This window comes from Garra rufa, unplaced genomic scaffold (assembly GCF_049309525.1).
Source record: "Garra rufa unplaced genomic scaffold, GarRuf1.0 hap1_unplaced_003, whole genome shotgun sequence".
NCBI lineage: Eukaryota > Metazoa > Chordata > Actinopteri > Cypriniformes > Cyprinidae > Garra > Garra rufa.
Genome location: NW_027394278.1, coordinates 1,995,955 through 2,011,244, shown reverse-complemented (window position 1 = coordinate 2,011,244; position 15,290 = coordinate 1,995,955).

The following is a 15,290-nucleotide window of genomic DNA, read 5'->3' as shown; positions in this document are numbered from 1 at the left end:
AAACGCTGTTTTCTGACATTTCAGGCTCTAACTTCAAAAATCATGCAAAACACTTCTAACACCTTCAGATATGTTTGTCTGTGTTGCAAAATAGGTTTTATTCATGCACAGACTGCAATTTTAATTTTTGGCCGAGTTTCAGCTTTTATTACCAGAACCAAGTTTGTTATGTGCTGAAACGCTGTTTTCTGACATTTCAGGCTCTAACTTCAAAAATCATGCAAAACACTTCTAACACCTTCAGATATGTTTCTCTGTGTTGCAAAATAGGTTTTATTCATGCACAGACTGCAATTTTAATTTTTGGCCGAGTTTCAGCTTGCATTGCCTGAACCAAGTTTGTTAAGTGCTGAAACGCCGTTTTCTGACATTTCAGGCTCTAACTTCAAAAATCATGCAAAACACTTCTAACACCTTCAGATATGTTTCTCTGTGTTGCAAAATAGGTTTTATTCATGCACAGACTGCAATTTTAATTTTGGGCCGAGTTTCAGTTTGCATTGCCTGAACCAAGTTTGTTATGTGCTAAAACGTCGTTTTCTGACATTTCAGGCTCTAACTTCAAAAATCATGCAAAACACTTCTAACACCTTCAGATATGTTTCTCTGTGTTGCAAAATAGGTTTTATTCATGCACAGACTGCAATTTTAATTTTTGGCCGAGTTTCAGCTTGCATTGCCTGAACCAAGTTTGTTATGTGCTAAAACACCGTTTTCTGACATTTCAGGCTCTAACTTCAAAAATCATGCAAAACACTTCTAACACCTTCAGATATGTTTCTCTGTGTTGCAAAATAGGTTTTATTCATGCACAGACTGCAATTTTAATTTTTGGCCGAGTTTCAGCTTGCATTGCCTGAACCGAGTTTGTTATGTGCTGAAACGCCGTTTTCTGACATTTCAGGCTCTAACTTCAAAAATCATGCAAAACACTTCTAACACCTTCAGATATGTTTCTCTGTGTTGCAAAATAGGTTTTATTCATGCACAGACTGCAATTTTAATTTTGGACCGAGTTTCAGCTTGCATTGCCAGAACCAAGTTTGTTATGTGCTGAAACGCCGTTTTCTGACATTTCAGGCTCTAACTTCAAAAATCATGCAAAACACTTCTAACACCTTCAGATATGTTTCTCTGTGTTGCAAAATAGGTTTTATTCATGCACAGACTGCAATTTTAATTTTTGGCCGAGTTTCAGCTTGCATTGCCTGAACCGAGTTTGTTATGTGCTGAAACGCCGTTTTCTGACATTTCAGGCTCTAACTTCAAAAATCATGCAAAACACTTCTAACACCTTCAGATATGTTTCTCTGTGTTGCAAAATAGGTTTTATTCATGCACAGACTGCAATTTTAATTTTTGGCCGAGTTTCAGCTTTTATTACCAGAACCAAGTTTGTTATGTGCTGAAACGCTGTTTTCTGACATTTCAGGCTCTAACTTCAAAAATCATGCAAAACACTTCTAACACCTTCAGATATGTTTCTCTGTGTTGCAAAATAGGTTTTATTCATGCACAGACTGCAATTTTAATTTTTGGCCGAGTTTCAGCTTGCATTGCCTGAACCGAGTTTGGTATGTGCTGAAACGCCGTTTTCTGACATTTCAGGCTCTAACTTCAAAAATCATGCAACACACTTCTAACACCTTCAGATATGTTTCTCTGTGTTGCAAAATAGGTTTTATTCATGCACAGACTGCAATTTTAATTTTTGGCCGAGTTTCAGCTTGCATTGCCAGAACCAAGTTTGTTAAGTGCTGAAACGCCGTTTTCTGACATTTCAGGCTCTAACTTCAAAAATCATGCAAAACACTTCTAACACCTTCAAATATGTTTCTCTGTGTTGCAAAATAGGTTTTATTCATGCACAGACTGCAATTTTAATTTTGGGCCGAGTTTCAGCTTGCATTGCCTGAACCAAGTTTGTTATGTGCTAAAACGTCGTTTTCTGACATTTCAGGCTCTAACTTCAAAAATCATGCAAAACACTTCTAACACCTTCAGATATGTTTCTCTGTGTTGCAAAATAGGTTTTATTCATGCACAGACTGCAATTTTAATTTTTGGCCGAGTTTCAGCTTGCATTGCCTGAACCGAGTTTGTTATGTGCTGAAACGCCGTTTTCTGACATTTCAGGCTCTAACTTCAAAAATCATGCAAAACACTTCTAACACCTTCAGATATGTTTCTCTGTGTTGCAAAATAGGTTTTATTCATGCACAGACTGCAATTTTAATTTTGGACCGAGTTTCAGCTTGCATTGCCAGAACCAAGTTTGTTATGTGCTGAAAAGCCTTTTTCTGACATTTCAGGCTCTAACTTCAAAAATCATGCAAAACACTTCTAACACCTTCAGATATGTTTCTCTGTGTTGCAAAATAGGTTTTATTCATGCACAGACTGCAATTTTAATTTTGGACCGAGTTTCAGCTTGCATTGCCAGAACCAAGTTTGTTATGTGCTGAAACGCCGTTTTCTGACATTTCAGGCTCTAACTTCAAAAATCATGCAAAACACTTCTAACACCTTCAGATATGTTTCTCTGTGTTGCAAAATAGGTTTTATTCATGCACAGACTGCAATTTTAATTTTTGGCCGAGTTTCAGCTTGCATTGCCTGAACCGAGTTTGTTATGTGCTGAAACGCCGTTTTCTGACATTTCAGGCTCTAACTTCAAAAATCATGCAAAACACTTCTAACACCTTCAGATATGTTTCTCTGTGTTGCAAAATAGGTTTTATTCATGCACAGACTGCAATTTTAATTTTTGGCCGAGTTTCAGCTTTTATTACCAGAACCAAGTTTGTTATGTGCTGAAACGCTGTTTTCTGACATTTCAGGCTCTAACTTCAAAAATCATGCAAAACACTTCTAACACCTTCAGATATGTTTCTCTGTGTTGCAAAATAGGTTTTATTCATGCACAGACTGCAATTTTAATTTTTGGCCGAGTTTCAGCTTGCATTGCCTGAACCGAGTTTGTTATGTGCTGAAACGCCGTTTTCTGACATTTCAGGCTCTAACTTCAAAAATCATGCAAAACACTTCTAACACCTTCAGATATGTTTCTCTGTGTTGCAAAATAGGTTTTATTCATGCACAGACTGCAATTTTAATTTTTGGCCGAGTTTCAACTTGCATTACCAGAACCAAGTTTGTTATGTGCTGAAACGCTGTTTTCTGACATTTCAGGCTCTAACTTCAAAAATCATGCAAAACACTTCTAACACCTTCAGATATGTTTCTCTGTGTTGAAAAATAGGTTTTATTCATGCACAGACTGCAATTTTAATTTTTGGCCGAGTTTCAGCTTGCATTACCAGAACCAAGTTTGTTATGTGCTGAAACGCCGTTTTCTGACATTTCAGGCTCTAACTTCAAAAATCATGCAAAACACTTCTAACACCTTCAGATATGTTTCTCTGTGTTGCAAAATAGGTTTTATTCATGCACAGACTGCAATTTTAATTTTGGGCCGAGTTTCAGCTTGCATTGCCTGAACCAAGTTTGTTATGTGCTGAAAAGCCTTTTTCTGACATTTCAGGCTCTAGCTTCAAAAATCATGCAAAACACTTCTAACACCTTCAGATATGTTTCTCTGTGTTGCAAAATAGGTTTTATTCATGCACAGACTGCAATTTTAATTTTGGGCCGAGTTTCAGCTTGCATTGCCTGAACCAAGTTTGTTATGTGCTGAAAAGCCTTTTTCTGACATTTCAGGCTCTAGCTTCAAAAATCATGCAAAACACTTCTAACACCTTCAGATTTGTTTCTCTGTGTTGCAAAATAGGTTTTATTCATGCACAGACTGCAATTTTAATTTTGGACCGAGTTTCAGCTTGCATTGCCAGAACCAAGTTTGTTATGTGCTGAAAAGCCTTTTTCTGACATTTCAGGCTCTAACTTCAAAAATCATGCAAAACACTTCTAACACCTTCAGATATGTTTCTCTGTGTTGCAAAATAGGTTTTATTCATGCACAGACTGCAATTTTAATTTTGGACCGAGTTTCAGCTTGCATTGCCAGAACCAAGTTTGTTATGTGCTGAAACGCTGTTTTCTGACATTTCAGGCTCTAACTTCAAAAATCATGCAAAACACTTCCAACACCTTCAGATATGTTTCTCTGTGTTGCAAAATAGGTTTTATTCATGCACAGACTGCAATTTTAATTTTGGGCCGAGTTTCAGCTTGCATTGCCAGAACCAAGTTTGTTATGTGCTGAAAAGCCTTTTTCTGACATTTCAGGCTCTAACTTCAAAAATCATGCAAAACACTTCTAACACCTTCAGATTTGTTTCTCTGTGTTGCAAAATAGGTTTTATTCATGCACAGACTGCAATTTTAATTTTGGACCGAGTTTCAGCTTGCATTGCCAGAACCAAGTTTGTTATGTGCTGAAACGCCGTTTTCTGACATTTCAGGCTCTAACTTCAAAAATCATGCAAAACACTTCTAACACCTTCAGATATGTTTCTCTGTGTTGAAAAATAGGTTTTATTCATGCACAGACTGCAATTTTAATTTTGGGCCGAGTTTCAGCTTGCATTGCCTGAACCAAGTTTGTTATGTGCTGAAACGCCGTTTACTGACATTTCAGGCTCTAACTTCAAAAATCATGCAAAACACTTCTAACACCTTCAGATATGTTTCTCTGTGTTGAAAAATAGGATTTATTCATGCACAGACTGCAATTTTAATTTTTGGCCGAGTTTCAGCTTGCATTGCCTGAACCGATTTTTTTATGTGCTGAAACGCGGTTTTCTGACATTTCAGGCTCTAACTTCAAAAATCATGCAAAACACTTCTAACTCCTTCAGATATGATTCTCTGTGTTGCAAAATAGGTTTTATTCATGCACAGACTGCAATTTTAATTTTTGGCCGAGTTTCAGCTTTTATTACCAGAACCAAGTTTGTTATGTGCTGAAACGCTGTTTTCTGACATTTCAGGCTCTAACTTCAAAAATCATGCAAAACACTTCTAACACCTTCAGATATGTTTCTCTGTGTTGCAAAATAGGTTTTATTCATGCACAGACTGCAATTTTAATTTTTGGCCGAGTTTCAGCTTTTATTACCAGAACCAAGTTTGTTATGTGCTGAAACGCCGTTTTCTGACATTTCAGGCTCTAACTTCAAAAATCATGCAAAACACTTCTAACACCTTCAGATATGTTTCTCTGTGTTGCAAAATAGGTTTTATTCATGCACAGACTGCAATTTTAATTTTTGGCCGAGTTTCAGCTTGCATTGCCTGAACCGAGTTTGTTATGTGCTGAAACGCCGTTTTCTGACATTTCAGGCTCTAACTTCAAAAATCATGCAAAACACTTCTAACACCTTCAGATATGTTTCTCTGTGTTGCAAAATAGGTTTTATTCATGCACAGACTGCAATTTTAATTTTTGGCCGAGTTTCAGCTTGCATTGCCAGAACCAAGTTTGTTAAGTGCTGAAACGCCGTTTTCTGACATTTCAGGCTCTAACTTCAAAAATCATGCAAAACACTTCTAACACCTTCAAATATGTTTCTCTGTGTTGCAAAATAGGTTTTATTCATGCACAGACTGCAATTTTAATTTTGGGCCGAGTTTCAGCTTGCATTGCCTGAACCAAGTTTGTTATGTGCTAAAACGTCGTTTTCTGACATTTCAGGCTCTAACTTCAAAAATCATGCAAAACACTTCTAACACCTTCAGATATGTTTCTCTGTGTTGCAAAATAGGTTTTATTCATGCACAGACTGCAATTTTAATTTTGGACCGAGTTTCAGCTTGCATTGCCAGAACCAAGTTTGATATGTGCTGAAAAGCCTTTTTCTGACATTTCAGGCTCTAACTTCAAAAATCATGCAAAACACTTCTAACACGTTCAGATATGTTTCTCTGTGTTGCAAAATAGGTTTTATTCATGCACAGACTGCAATTTTAATTTTGGACCGAGTTTCAGCTTGCATTGCCAGAACCAAGTTTGATATGTGCTGAAAAGCCTTTTTCTGACATTTCAGGCTCTAACTTCAAAAATCATGCAAAACACTTCTAACACGTTCAGATATGTTTCTCTGTGTTGCAAAATAGGTTTTATTCATGCACAGACTGCAATTTTAATTTTGGACCGAGTTTCAGCTTGCATTGCCAGAACCAAGTTTGTTAAGTGCTGAAACGCTGTTTTCTGACATTTCAGGCTCTAACTTCAAAAATCATGCAAAACACTTCTAACACCTTCAGATATGTTTCTCTGTGTTGCAAAATAGGTTTTATTCATGCACAGACTGCAATTTTAATTTTTGGCCGAGTTTCAGCTTGCATTACCAGAACCGAGTTTGTTATGTGCTGAAACGCTGTTTTCTGACATTTCAGGCTCTAACTTAAAAAATCATGCAAAACACTTCTAACACCTTCAGATATGTTTCTCTGTGTTGCAAAATAGGTTTTATTCATGCACAGACTGCAATTTTAATTTTTGGCCGAGTTTCAGCTTGCATTGCCTGAACCAAGTTTGTTAAGTGCTGAAACGCCGTTTTCTGACATTTCAGGCTCTAACTTCAAAAATCATGCAAAACACTTCTAACACCTTCAGATATGTTTCTCTGTGTTGCAAAATAGGTTTTATTCATGCACAGACTGCAATTTTAATTTTGGGCCGAGTTTCAGTTTGCATTGCCTGAACCAAGTTTGTTATGTGCTAAAACGTCGTTTTCTGACATTTCAGGCTCTAACTTCAAAAATCATGCAAAACACTTCTAACACCTTCAGATATGTTTCTCTGTGTTGCAAAATAGGTTTTATTCATGCACAGACTGCAATTTTAATTTTTGGCCGAGTTTCAGCTTGCATTGCCTGAACCAAGTTTGTTATGTGCTAAAACACCGTTTTCTGACATTTCAGGCTCTAACTTCAAAAATCATGCAAAACACTTCTAACACCTTCAGATATGTTTCTCTGTGTTGCAAAATAGGTTTTATTCATGCACAGACTGCAATTTTAATTTTTGGCCGAGTTTCAGCTTGCATTGCCTGAACCGAGTTTGTTATGTGCTGAAACGCCGTTTTCTGACATTTCAGGCTCTAACTTCAAAAATCATGCAAAACACTTCTAACACCTTCAGATATGTTTCTTTGTGTTGCAAAATAGGTTTTATTCATGCACAGACTGCAATTTTAATTTTGGACCGAGTTTCAGCTTGCATTGCCAGAACCAAGTTTGTTATGTGCTGAAACGCCGTTTTCTGACATTTCAGGCTCTAACTTCAAAAATCATGCAAAACACTTCTAACACCTTCAGATATGTTTCTCTGTGTTGCAAAATAGGTTTTATTCATGCACAGACTGCAATTTTAATTTTTGGCCGAGTTTCAGCTTGCATTGCCTGAACCGAGTTTGTTATGTGCTGAAACGCCGTTTTCTGACATTTCAGGCTCTAACTTCAAAAATCATGCAAAACACTTCTAACACCTTCAGATATGTTTCTCTGTGTTGCAAAATAGGTTTTATTCATGCACAGACTGCAATTTTAATTTTTGGCCGAGTTTCAGCTTTTATTACCAGAACCAAGTTTGTTATGTGCTGAAACGCTGTTTTCTGACATTTCAGGCTCTAACTTCAAAAATCATGCAAAACACTTCTAACACCTTCAGATATGTTTCTCTGTGTTGCAAAATAGGTTTTATTCATGCACAGACTGCAATTTTAATTTTTGGCCGAGTTTCAGCTTGCATTGCCTGAACCGAGTTTGGTATGTGCTGAAACGCCGTTTTCTGACATTTCAGGCTCTAACTTCAAAAATCATGCAACACACTTCTAACACCTTCAGATATGTTTCTCTGTGTTGCAAAATAGGTTTTATTCATGCACAGACTGCAATTTTAATTTTTGGCCGAGTTTCAGCTTGCATTGCCAGAACCAAGTTTGTTAAGTGCTGAAACGCCGTTTTCTGACATTTCAGGCTCTAACTTCAAAAATCATGCAAAACACTTCTAACACCTTCAAATATGTTTCTCTGTGTTGCAAAATAGGTTTTATTCATGCACAGACTGCAATTTTAATTTTGGGCCGAGTTTCAGCTTGCATTGCCTGAACCAAGTTTGTTATGTGCTAAAACGTCGTTTTCTGACATTTCAGGCTCTAACTTCAAAAATCATGCAAAACACTTCTAACACCTTCAGATATGTTTCTCTGTGTTGCAAAATAGGTTTTATTCATGCACAGACTGCAATTTTAATTTTTGGCCGAGTTTCAGCTTGCATTGCCTGAACCGAGTTTGTTATGTGCTGAAACGCCGTTTTCTGACATTTCAGGCTCTAACTTCAAAAATCATGCAAAACACTTCTAACACCTTCAGATATGTTTCTCTGTGTTGCAAAATAGGTTTTATTCATGCACAGACTGCAATTTTAATTTTGGACCGAGTTTCAGCTTGCATTGCCAGAACCAAGTTTGTTATGTGCTGAAAAGCCTTTTTCTGACATTTCAGGCTCTAACTTCAAAAATCATGCAAAACACTTCTAACACGTTCAGATATGTTTCTCTGTGTTGCAAAATAGGTTTTATTCATGCACAGACTGCAATTTTAATTTTGGACCGAGTTTCAGCTTGCATTGCCAGAACCAAGTTTGTTATGTGCTGAAAAGCCTTTTTCTGACATTTCAGGCTCTAACTTCAAAAATCATGCAAAACACTTCTAACACCTTCAGATATGTTTCTCTGTGTTGCAAAATAGGTTTTATTCATGCACAGACTGCAATTTTAATTTTGGACCGAGTTTCAGCTTGCATTGCCAGAACCAAGTTTGTTATGTGCTGAAACGCCGTTTTCTGACATTTCAGGCTCTAACTTCAAAAATCATGCAAAACACTTCTAACACCTTCAGATATGTTTCTCTGTGTTGCAAAATAGGTTTTATTCATGCACAGACTGCAATTTTAATTTTTGGCCGAGTTTCAGCTTGCATTGCCTGAACCGAGTTTGTTATGTGCTGAAACGCCGTTTTCTGACATTTCAGGCTCTAACTTCAAAAATCATGCAAAACACTTCTAACACCTTCAGATATGTTTCTCTGTGTTGCAAAATAGGTTTTATTCATGCACAGACTGCAATTTTAATTTTTGGCCGAGTTTCAGCTTTTATTACCAGAACCAAGTTTGTTATGTGCTGAAACGCTGTTTTCTGACATTTCAGGCTCTAACTTCAAAAATCATGCAAAACACTTCTAACACCTTCAGATATGTTTCTCTGTGTTGCAAAATAGGTTTTATTCATGCACAGACTGCAATTTTAATTTTTGGCCGAGTTTCAGCTTGCATTGCCTGAACCGAGTTTGTTATGTGCTGAAACGCCGTTTTCTGACATTTCAGGCTCTAACTTCAAAAATCATGCAAAACACTTCTAACACCTTCAGATATGTTTCTCTGTGTTGCAAAATAGGTTTTATTCATGCACAGACTGCAATTTTAATTTTTGGCCGAGTTTCAGCTTGCATTACCAGAACCAAGTTTGTTATGTGCTGAAACGCTGTTTTCTGACATTTCAGGCTCTAACTTCAAAAATCATGCAAAACACTTCTAACACCTTCAGATATGTTTCTCTGTGTTGAAAAATAGGTTTTATTCATGCACAGACTGCAATTTTAATTTTTGGCCGAGTTTCAGCTTGCATTACCAGAACCAAGTTTGTTATGTGCTGAAACGCCGTTTTCTGACATTTCAGGCTCTAACTTCAAAAATCATGCAAAACACTTCTAACACCTTCAGATATGTTTCTCTGTGTTGCAAAATAGGTTTTATTCATGCACAGACTGCAATTTTAATTTTGGGCCGAGTTTCAGCTTGCATTGCCTGAACCAAGTTTGTTATGTGCTGAAAAGCCTTTTTCTGACATTTCAGGCTCTAGCTTCAAAAATCATGCAAAACACTTCTAACACCTTCAGATATGTTTCTCTGTGTTGCAAAATAGGTTTTATTCATGCACAGACTGCAATTTTAATTTTGGGCCGAGTTTCAGCTTGCATTGCCTGAACCAAGTTTGTTATGTGCTGAAAAGCCTTTTTCTGACATTTCAGGCTCTAGCTTCAAAAATCATGCAAAACACTTCTAACACCTTCAGATTTGTTTCTCTGTGTTGCAAAATAGGTTTTATTCATGCACAGACTGCAATTTTAATTTTGGACCGAGTTTCAGCTTGCATTGCCAGAACCAAGTTTGTTATGTGCTGAAAAGCCTTTTTCTGACATTTCAGGCTCTAACTTCAAAAATCATGCAAAACACTTCTAACACCTTCAGATATGTTTCTCTGTGTTGCAAAATAGGTTTTATTCATGCACAGACTGCAATTTTAATTTTGGACCGAGTTTCAGCTTGCATTGCCAGAACCAAGTTTGTTATGTGCTGAAACGCTGTTTTCTGACATTTCAGGCTCTAACTTCAAAAATCATGCAAAACACTTCCAACACCTTCAGATATGTTTCTCTGTGTTGCAAAATAGGTTTTATTCATGCACAGACTGCAATTTTAATTTTGGGCCGAGTTTCAGCTTGCATTGCCAGAACCAAGTTTGTTATGTGCTGAAAAGCCTTTTTCTGACATTTCAGGCTCTAACTTCAAAAATCATGCAAAACACTTCTAACACCTTCAGATTTGTTTCTCTGTGTTGCAAAATAGGTTTTATTCATGCACAGACTGCAATTTTAATTTTGGACCGAGTTTCAGCTTGCATTGCCAGAACCAAGTTTGTTATGTGCTGAAACGCCGTTTTCTGACATTTCAGGCTCTAACTTCAAAAATCATGCAAAACACTTCTAACACCTTCAGATATGTTTCTCTGTGTTGAAAAATAGGTTTTATTCATGCACAGACTGCAATTTTAATTTTGGGCCGAGTTTCAGCTTGCATTGCCTGAACCAAGTTTGTTATGTGCTGAAACGCCGTTTACTGACATTTCAGGCTCTAACTTCAAAAATCATGCAAAACACTTCTAACACCTTCAGATATGTTTCTCTGTGTTGAAAAATAGGTTTTATTCATGCACAGACTGCAATTTTAATTTTTGGCCGAGTTTCAGCTTGCATTGCCTGAACCGAGTTTGTTATGTGCTGAAATGCGGTTTTCTGACATTTCAGGCTCTAACTTCAAAAATCATGCAAAACACTTCTAACACCTTCAGATATGATTCTCTGTGTTGCAAAATAGGTTTTATTCATGCACAGACTGCAATTTTAATTTTTGGCCGAGTTTCAGCTTTTATTACCAGAACCAAGTTTGTTATGTGCTGAAACGCTGTTTTCTGACATTTCAGGCTCTAACTTCAAAAATCATGCAAAACACTTCTAACACCTTCAGATATGTTTCTCTGTGTTGCAAAATAGGTTTTATTCATGCACAGACTGCAATTTTAATTTTTGGCCGAGTTTCAGCTTGCATTGCCTGAACCGAGTTTGTTATGTGCTGAAACGCCGTTTTCTGACATTTCAGGCTCTAACTTCAAAAATCATGCAAAACACTTCTAACACCTTCAGATATGTTTCTCTGTGTTGCAAAATAGGTTTTATTCATGCACAGACTGCAATTTTAATTTTTGGCCGAGTTTCAGCTTTTATTACCAGAACCAAGTTTGTTATGTGCTGAAACGCTGTTTTCTGACATTTCAGGCTCTAACTTCAAAAATCATGCAAAACACTTCTAACACCTTCAGATATGTTTCTCTGTGTTGCAAAATAGGTTTTATTCATGCACAGACTGCAATTTTAATTTTTGGCCGAGTTTCAGCTTGCATTGCCTGAACCGAGTTTGTTATGTGCTGAAACGCCGTTTTCTGACATTTCAGGCTCTAACTTCAAAAATCATGCAAAACACTTCTAACACCTTCAGATATGTTTCTCTGTGTTGCAAAATAGGTTTTATTCATGCACAGACTGCAATTTTAATTTTTGGCCGAGTTTCAGCTTGCATTGCCAGAACCAAGTTTGTTAAGTGCTGAAACGCCGTTTTCTGACATTTCAGGCTCTAACTTCAAAAATCATGCAAAACACTTCTAACACCTTCAAATATGTTTCTCTGTGTTGCAAAATAGGTTTTATTCATGCACAGACTGCAATTTTAATTTTGGGCCGAGTTTCAGCTTGCATTGCCTGAACCAAGTTTGTTATGTGCTAAAACGTCGTTTTCTGACATTTCAGGCTCTAACTTCAAAAATCATGCAAAACACTTCTAACACCTTCAGATATGTTTCTCTGTGTTGCAAAATAGGTTTTATTCATGCACAGACTGCAATTTTAATTTTGGACCGAGTTTCAGCTTGCATTGCCAGAACCAAGTTTGATATGTGCTGAAAAGCCTTTTTCTGACATTTCAGGCTCTAACTTCAAAAATCATGCAAAACACTTCTAACACGTTCAGATATGTTTCTCTGTGTTGCAAAATAGGTTTTATTCATGCACAGACTGCAATTTTAATTTTGGACCGAGTTTCAGCTTGCATTGCCAGAACCAAGTTTGATATGTGCTGAAAAGCCTTTTTCTGACATTTCAGGCTCTAACTTCAAAAATCATGCAAAACACTTCTAACACGTTCAGATATGTTTCTCTGTGTTGCAAAATAGGTTTTATTCATGCACAGACTGCAATTTTAATTTTGGACCGAGTTTCAGCTTGCATTGCCAGAACCAAGTTTGTTAAGTGCTGAAACGCTGTTTTCTGACATTTCAGGCTCTAACTTCAAAAATCATGCAAAACACTTCTAACACCTTCAGATATGTTTCTCTGTGTTGCAAAATAGGTTTTATTCATGCACAGACTGCAATTTTAATTTTTGGCCGAGTTTCAGCTTGCATTACCAGAACCAAGTTTGTTATGTGCTGAAACGCTGTTTTCTGACATTTCAGGCTCTAACTTAAAAAATCATGCAAAACACTTCTAACACCTTCAGATATGTTTCTCTGTGTTGCAAAAAAGGTTTTATTCATGCACAGCCTGCAATTTTAATTTTGGGCAGAGTTTCAGCTTGCATTGCCAGAACCAAGTTTGTTATGTGCTGAAAAGCCTTTTTCTGACATTTGAGGCTCTAACTTCAAAAATCATGCAAAACACTTCTAACACCTTCAGATATGTTTCTCTGTGTTGCAAAATAGGTTTTATTCATGCACAGACTGCAATTTTAATTTTGGACCGAGTTTCAGCTTGCATTGCCAGAACCAAGTTTGTTATGTGCTGAAACGCTGTTTTCTGACGTTTCAGGCTCTAACTTCAAAAATCATGCAAAACACTTCTAACACCTTCAGATATGTTTCTCTGTGTTGCAAAATAGGTTTTATTCATGCACAGACTGCAATTTTAATTTTTGGCCGAGTTTCAGCTTGCATTGCCTGAACCGAGTTTGTTATGTGCTGAAACGCCGTTTTCTGACATTTCAGGCTCTAACTTCAAAAATCATGCAAAACACTTCTAACACCTTCAGATATGTTTCTCTGTGTTGCAAAATAGGTTTTATTCATGCACAGACTGCAATTTTAATTTTTGGCCGAGTTTCAGCTTTTATTACCAGAACCAAGTTTGTTATGTGCTGAAACGCTGTTTTCTGACATTTCAGGCTCTAACTTCAAAAATCATGCAAAACACTTCTAACACCTTCAGATATGTTTCTCTGTGTTGAAAAATAGGTTTTATTCATGCACAGACTGCAATTTTAATTTTTGGCCGAGTTTCAGCTTGCATTGCCTGAACCGAGTTTGTTATGTACTGAAACGCCGTTTTCTGACATTTCAGGCTCTAACTTCAAAAATCATGCAAAACACTTCTAACACCTTCAGATATGTTTCTCTGTGTTGCAAAATAGGTTTTATTCATGCACAGACTGCAATTTTAATTTTTGGCCGAGTTTCAGCTTGCATTACCAGAACCAAGTTTGTTATGTGCTGAAACGCTGTTTTCTGACATTTCAGGCTCTAACTTCAAAAATCATGCAAAACACTTCTAACACCTTCAGATATGTTTCTCTGTGTTGAAAAATAGGTTTTATTCATGCACAGACTGCAATTTTAATTTTTGGCCGAGTTTCAGCTTGCATTGCCAGAACAAAGTTTGTTAAGTGCTGAAACGCCGTTTTCTGACATTTCAGGCTCTAACTTCAAAAATCATGCAAAACACTTCTAACACCTTCAGATATGTTTCTCTGTGTTGCAAAATAGGTTTTATTCATGCACAGACTGCAATTTTAATTTTTGGCCGAGTTTCAGCTTGCATTGCCTGAACCAAGTTTGTTAAGTGCTGAAACGCCGTTTTCTGACATTTCAGGCTCTAACTTCAAAAATCATGCAAAACACTTCTAACACCTTCAGATATGTTTCTCTGTGTTGCAAAATAGGTTTTATTCATGCACAGACTGCAATTTTAATTTTGGGCCGAGTTTCAGTTTGCATTGCCTGAACCAAGTTTGTTATGTGCTAAAACGTCGTTTTCTGACATTTCAGGCTCTAACTTCAAAAATCATGCAAAACACTTCTAACACCTTCAGATATGTTTCTCTGTGTTGCAAAATAGGTTTTATTCATGCACAGACTGCAATTTTAATTTTTGGCCGAGTTTCAGCTTGCATTGCCTGAACCAAGTTTGTTATGTGCTAAAACACCGTTTTCTGACATTTCAGGCTCTAACTTCAAAAATCATGCAAAACACTTCTAACACCTTCAGATATGTTTCTCTGTGTTGCAAAATAGGTTTTATTCATGCACAGACTGCAATTTTAATTTTTGGCCGAGTTTCAGCTTGCATTGCCTGAACCGAGTTTGTTATGTGCTGAAACGCCGTTTTCTGACATTTCAGGCTCTAACTTCAAAAATCATGCAAAACACTTCTAACACCTTCAGATATGTTTCTCTGTGTTGCAAAATAGGTTTTATTCATGCACAGACTGCAATTTTAATTTTGGACCGAGTTTCAGCTTGCATTGCCAGAACCAAGTTTGTTATGTGCTGAAACGCCGTTTTCTGACATTTCAGGCTCTAACTTCAAAAATCATGCAAAACACTTCTAACACCTTCAGATATGTTTCTCTGTGTTGCAAAATAGGTTTTATTCATGCACAGACTGCAATTTTAATTTTTGGCCGAGTTTCAGCTTGCATTGCCTGAACCGAGTTTGTTATGTGCTGAAACGCCGTTTTCTGACATTTCAGGCTCTAACTTCAAAAATCATGCAAAACACTTCTAACACCTTCAGATATGTTTCTCTGTGTTGCAAAATAGGTTTTATTCATGCACAGACTGCAATTTTAATTTTTGGCCGAGTTTCAACTTTTATTACCA